Source organism: Halichoerus grypus, chromosome 4 (genome assembly GCF_964656455.1).
Source record: "Halichoerus grypus chromosome 4, mHalGry1.hap1.1, whole genome shotgun sequence".
Taxonomy (NCBI): domain Eukaryota; kingdom Metazoa; phylum Chordata; class Mammalia; order Carnivora; family Phocidae; genus Halichoerus; species Halichoerus grypus.
The window spans coordinates 172806063-172812434 of NC_135715.1; the positions used below are offsets into that span (position 1 = coordinate 172806063).

The 6372-nt window shown below is 38.7% G+C and overlaps 1 long non-coding RNA gene across 1 annotated transcript; it reads right to left on the reverse strand.

Moving 5' to 3' along the window:
* Window positions 1-266: 266 nt before the first annotated feature.
* LOC118531340 (uncharacterized) lies at window positions 267-6016 on the reverse strand. Its single transcript, XR_004915129.2, has 3 exons — window positions 5974-6016; window positions 5045-5211; window positions 267-513 (listed from the first exon to the last, which is right to left on the reverse strand). It is a non-coding gene; the product is annotated as an uncharacterized LOC118531340 (long non-coding RNA).
* Between the last annotated feature and the right edge of the window lie 356 nt (window positions 6017-6372).

Consider the following 6372-nt stretch of genomic DNA (forward strand, 5'->3'; position numbering starts at 1 on the left):
TACCCTAATGTCTGCTTACAAATTATACATCATGATCTTTTTACCTCTTAGACTGCAAACTCCCTGAAGGCGGGAATTGATTATTTCCAACTCCCATAAATTTTGAGAAGACCACATGTTTCTCCCCGAGCATCTCAGTGCATTTATAGACTGTGAGTAAATTATGCCTTGGCAAATTAGCAGATTGAAGTGTTGAATTTACACACGCACAGACTTGTAAATTTAACCACATTAACTTTTAATAAAAGTTTTAATTTTTTTTCCCTTTTCAAAATTCAGGGTGGTATTTCTCACTGAGGACTTCTTTAAGCCAAATTTAACATTTATAGCTCCAACTGTTTTTGTAAGTCAGGCAACCAGGCAGCCAAGTGCATTAGGAAGAAGAGTGTCCCAGATTTTCTTTTTCTGTGCCATGTTTATTCCCCACAAACACAGTTGAAAGATGTTTCTCTCCAAGATTTTAAGAGATCATCTATCCTGTGGATGGCAACTTCACACTTGGAAAGGAGTCTACTGTAGAAGAAAAAGAAGGTTTAATGTGAAATTTTCTGGTTAATCCACTGTTGTCACTTTAGCTGCTTCTGATGATGCCTCCTCTATGAAACAATGCAAAGGAAGGGTAAAGCCACTGAGACTGGGGAGAAAACAGCTGATGCCTATAGTGTCCATAAATTTTACAGAGTCAGCAATGACCTCTTACTAGAGTTAACACTGAGTCATGCGTCTTGAGAAGCCCTGGCCAGAGCGCCTGTCATAGAGAAACAGTAGGATCCACTCGCCTGTACTGAGGATGTATTCCAGTTTGTGGTAGGAGCCTGTGTGATTTACTGTTTAAGTAGGAGGAAGGGTGGCCTTCCTGAGACCTAGTGGAGTAGGCAGTCAACTAGGAGGCATGTTTTAAGGAAACAAAGACCCATCCACCCACAGATGTCCAACTTTCACCATTAGAATCAATCCTTTAGGGGGGGAATCGGAGGAGTAGACGAACCATGAGAGATGATGGACTCTGAAAAACAAACTGAGGGTTCTAGAGGGGAGGGGTTTGGGAGGATGGGTTAGCCTGGTGATGGGTATTGAGGAGGGCACATTCTGCATGGAGCACTGGGTGTTATGCACAAACAATGAATCATGGAACACTACATCTAAAACTAATGATGTAATGTATGGGGATTAACATAGCAATAAAAAAGTTAAAAAAAAAAAAAAAAGAATCAATCCTTTGGATTACAAAACATTGGCCCCAAGTGGCCTTTTAAAATAGGGGCCTGCAAACACACCAAGGCATAAGTGTCCTTTGAAATCTTAGCACCAAGCATTATGATACATACTAGCCTTCAGTCACCCTTGAGGACTTCGAGAGAACACACAGAACAAATAATTTCTGATGGAAGTTAGAAGAGTAAAATGTTGCGTAAAACGAAGATGTCAGGCTCAAGAACAAGCATCAAAGAAGAGGAGATCTTGTAAGTGGAGGCAGTAAGAAAGCCTGGAAAATATGATGCCAAACTGGAAAATACAAAGACAAGCCCTACCTATCAGTTTTGTTTGGGTCAGTCCCAGCCAGAAGCTCAGTCAATGGAAACTATGAAAGAAGGAAAGTGCAGTTGGAGATACTGGAAGGGATTTTAACTTTGGAAAAAGTAAATTACCTTGCTCTAGACCAGTTTAATCCATTGTAGGTTGTGTGTGTGTGTGTGTGTGTGTGTGTGTGTGTGTGTGTGTGTGTGTGTGTTGATGATGATGATGATGATGATTGGAAGCAACCCCTCCCTTTCCTTACCAGGAATTCCACGTTATCACCATTTTACATTGGATAAGCAGATCCTCTGCCCACATATTTCCATTCTTAAAATTCTTTTAAGTATTTAAATTTTATAGTAAATTTTACATTAAAACATTTATGGATAGATAGATGGTCTGGCTATCTAGCTGTAGGTCACTAATCTTATTATGATAGTCTGGATGTTTCACATTATACTAGAGTCATGTGTACTTTATAAAGTCAGAAAGTTTTTTGGGCTTTTTTTTTTTTTAGAAACATTTTGTTTTTATACAGAACTTAATGATGTCTTTTTAAAAAGAATTTGTTATTACAGCAAACACGTTGGAAAACTGTATGAAGATAGTGGATGTGACCGTTCCATTTTGCTCACTTTTACTCAAGTGTCTGCCTCTTTCAGGCCCTAAGATTTGCCATCATCGGTTAGCTGTATGAACTGTGATGACAAAATCCCTTTTGGAACAGTTTTTGGGGTTTTGTTTTGTTTTGTTTCCGCTAGCACCTTGCTTCAGAACCTCACAAAATGACTCATCTAAATGAGGCTGGGTCCTCTGGCTGAAAGGGAACAGTTAAGAGAGTGACAAATATATCACACTCAGGAGAGAACAGGAAATTAGCTTTATGTTTATTATTGGAAGGAGATACTGAACACTTGTGACCAAGTACTAGGAAATACTTGAGTCCCAGAAAATGTCACTCTGCTATTCGCCCCATGTTGCTATTAAATTTGGAAGTGTCTCAGTTTCTAAGTGGGGGTTGGAAGGTATTACTATGAGGCACACAAAATTAGCTAATGATAGTCATTTCAATTTTGATATTTTTAAAAAATAGAAATCACAAATTACTGGATGAAAGAAATGAGGCCTCAATTTCATTTTGACATAATTTTGTATTTGTCCAGTCAAATAGAGTGCAATTAACAAGATTCCCTTTCAAATTACACTTAAATCCACCATCTAAAAACCAAGCTGGCAATGAAATCTTTCAATTTACACATCTTTTTTTTTAAGATTTTTATTTATTTGAGAGAGAGAGAGAGAACGAGCAGGGAGGAGGGGCAGAGGGAGAGAGAGAGAGAAGCAGACTTCCTGCTCAGGGAGCCCAAGGCAGGGCTCCATCCCAGGACCTGGAGATCATGACCTGAGCCAAAGGCAGAGGCTTAACCGAAATGAACTACATTTCATGGAAATATTTTTTGTAAAGATAGATTGTATGCTTTCAACAAGGTGTACTATTCATGGAACTAATGGTGTTCTGCCTTTTCTTGCCTTCTAGAAAAATCCCATGGTTAATACCATCTCAATTACAATATCTCCACTTGCCCTAACCAAAAAAAAAAAAAAAAAAAAAATTAACTTTCTAGATATAGTGTTTCCATAATTCCAGACTTAATCAGATGATCTAGACAAAGTATACAATAAAATATCATGCAGTTCCCTTTTTATTGATTTTGATGAGAAGACTGTTCTTTTCAATTTCTACTGTGGATTGGGTTGTCTTAGTCTTTCCATCGAAGTACAGTTCATTTCCTTTTTCTACTTGTTCAGCATTTCCTCACGAAACACCTCACTACACAATAATAATGACTGCTGTCTATTGACTACATGTGACATTTCCAGCATGTCAAACAGCCAACACTTGATTATTTTGGCTATTAGGGAAAGAGAAAGTATAGATGTATTAAATCAGCTGATCACCCCAAATTAGACTTTTGCTGAGATTTTTTAACATTCCTTCCCACCAAACCTGATGACAACTGTGAAAATGGACCTTTTTTTTAACCTTTCTTCTCTTCTTTTCTTTGAAGATTCACTGTAGACAAATAGCTAAATGGCAAAAGCGTGTGATCTTTTAGATTAGACAAGCAACCACAGACATTATCAAGTTTGCTTTATCTCATTAGCATAATTCTATTAAATAATAACTAAAGGTTACCACTGCTTCAGATGGATGCCTGTGAGCTAAACAATTTTCTCCAATCCCAACATGAATTCTCTCCAACATTCTCTTTCAGTTGTAAACAGGAAAGCAGATTTTGGTCTTTCAGTTTACAGAAAAATGTAGTCAGGGAGGCTATCCCTAGTGTCTCTGTGGATTGGTTTACACACTGTTCACTAGGTCAAAAGCCAAGGATAGCCTCTTCTGCCTATTTGTAATTTAAGATAAAAGCATGACCAGTTTAGCAACATGAAACTAGTATTTTTAGTTCTTTATTTTCTAATTCCATAAATGCTGAATTCTTTAAGACTCCCATTTATGTGTCCACCTATCCATGAAAAACTAAGACACGAGCAGTCCCTCAGATTTTAAGTAAAGGTCTCTTATATATTCTCCTTTCCCTCTGTCTTCTCCTTCTAAGCATTACCCTTTCTCTCTTTCATCTTTCCAAAATAACCACCTACAAAGTGATCCCTTAATGATTGTACCCCAAACATTCTTCAAAGCTGACCTTTCCTTCATCCCATTCTCCTGGGATTCTGTTAACTGAGTATAGCAATCTGATAACCTATTGTTTTCTAAGGTGACACTGGTTTAATAAGTTACTCCTCATAGAGGAGGTATTTGCCTTCCAACAAAAATTTTCATTACCTTAAATCAACATTTTCTACATTGTGTTTTTGAAGATAAAGAAAGGCATTATCAAGAGTTTCTGACACCTTGGCAGACTGATAATGGAGATACTGGGGAGAAGAGGGGCTGGTTAGGAGAGTCCTGACATTGTTGATGGAAATGCTAACGCTGCCCCTTTTCTTTCCCGGAGCTAAGGTCTGAAGGGCCCCTCAGTGAAGTGGGCACATAGTTGGATATAATTGGAGGCATTGGCTATTTTCACTCTCATGGAGATTCTTCCTCATCCTAACCTTTTATTCTCTGTTTACATAAAGTCCCTTCTACTATCTCTCAGTTCTGAATCCTTGCCTAATTCAATTCCTGAAGTTTCCAGAAGAAAACGAAAATGTTGGGAAACAAGACCTCTCTGGTTTTTGAGTAGTGGGGGAGACGAAGAAAACCAACCGTTCCAAATGATTTAAAAGACACAGTAATTTCCATGAAAATAACTATGTATTTAAGCAATTAGAACAGAGGGAAACAAAACAGTTAGTTGAGGAAGGTGAAAAAGAAGAGGAGCATTTCAAGAGTTTTAAAGGCTAATTTTCTAGGACTCTCATTTTATATCACAGTTCCTAAGGGCAGTCTGACCTACTAGCATTGGGAAGAAATGTTCATCCCCAAAAATATAAAAGATAATGAGACAAAACCTACTGTGAATGTGTGAATTCGTGATGGCGCTATTCCTCAGCCTGCACATTGTCTATTCGCCAGAGATTCAAGGTTTGCTGGCACCGCAGGGAGCTGTCCTTCTAATAAATCTCAGCAGTCCAGGGAGGTGTGGTCTGGCTGGCATTCGTAGGTGATTGTATTCATAGGCACTGAAAAGAAACAGAAGGGCATTTAGTTCTATGGCAGACACCCACATTCACCCACAAGTGACACCATTTTAGAAATTAAAGATGAAATTGAGAAAGTCTACATTGTGCAGGAAATCACTGTCAATTTCAGTGACCAGTTGCAGAGAAACACATTTAAAGAGAGTGTCTCTAACAGACTGTTCTCCTTTCTGACAGCATTCCTGTCAGAGATGTAATGCTGATATCAGGCAGGTTATTTTTGCATTATACTTTAAAATCACATCTGGTAACTTAATCTCGGGCAATATGTAAACTCCTCTCTGGTAAGTGACTTTCCAAGTTGAAGCTTTAAAAGCATATGAAAAACAATGCAAATCAAGGAAATTCTCTTGTTTTCACACCCCAAAAGTGTTTTCCCTGGTTGTTTTCCACTAACACAATTGCTCCAAAGCACCAGATGTGCAAAGGTGTAAATGAAGGCCTTTCTAGGTGAGGAAGGTGATGAAGAATTCAAGGAGATGTGTGATAGGTCAAGAAAACTATCTCAACCATTGTCACATGCCAGTGGATGGAAATGTTTCCAACACTTCTTGTTTTTTTGTTTTGTTTTGTTTTGTTTTGTTTTGTTTTGTTTTTTGGCTTCCAACACTTCTTTAGGGCTATGTGAGAACTTGATCAGATATCTGATCAATGTCCAGGGTCCACCCACAGCTCAGGAACTCCACTGCCTCTGGGCTCTCTCTGTGCTTGGCACACACAGCATCCTCCTAGGAGGAAACCCACCTCTTTTTAGACATGTTAGGATCCCAGGGAGACCTGACTTTGGAAGAGAAGCCCGGAGAGAAGAGTCAATGACTCCCAGGGACATCAAGATTTCCCAGAGCACTCCTTTTATTCAACGCTAATGAAACCCGGTCTCTATGAAATTTCCTCCTCGAAGTGATACTATAAGCTGTTTTGGCACTGCCTATACAAAAAGAAAAAGTTGAAGGAGAGGAAAAGGCACTGAATATGATGTCTTTTTTTGCAGATTTTTTTCTAAGCAGTGACAGGTTACACCAGCAATTGCTAACATAAGCATGGGAAACTTCAGATAAATGCTTTAACGGGGCAGCAAAATCCAAGGCAGAAATAGACACAGTATTGAGAATTCCTAGGCCTGGCTAAGGCTTTCTCAGTTTT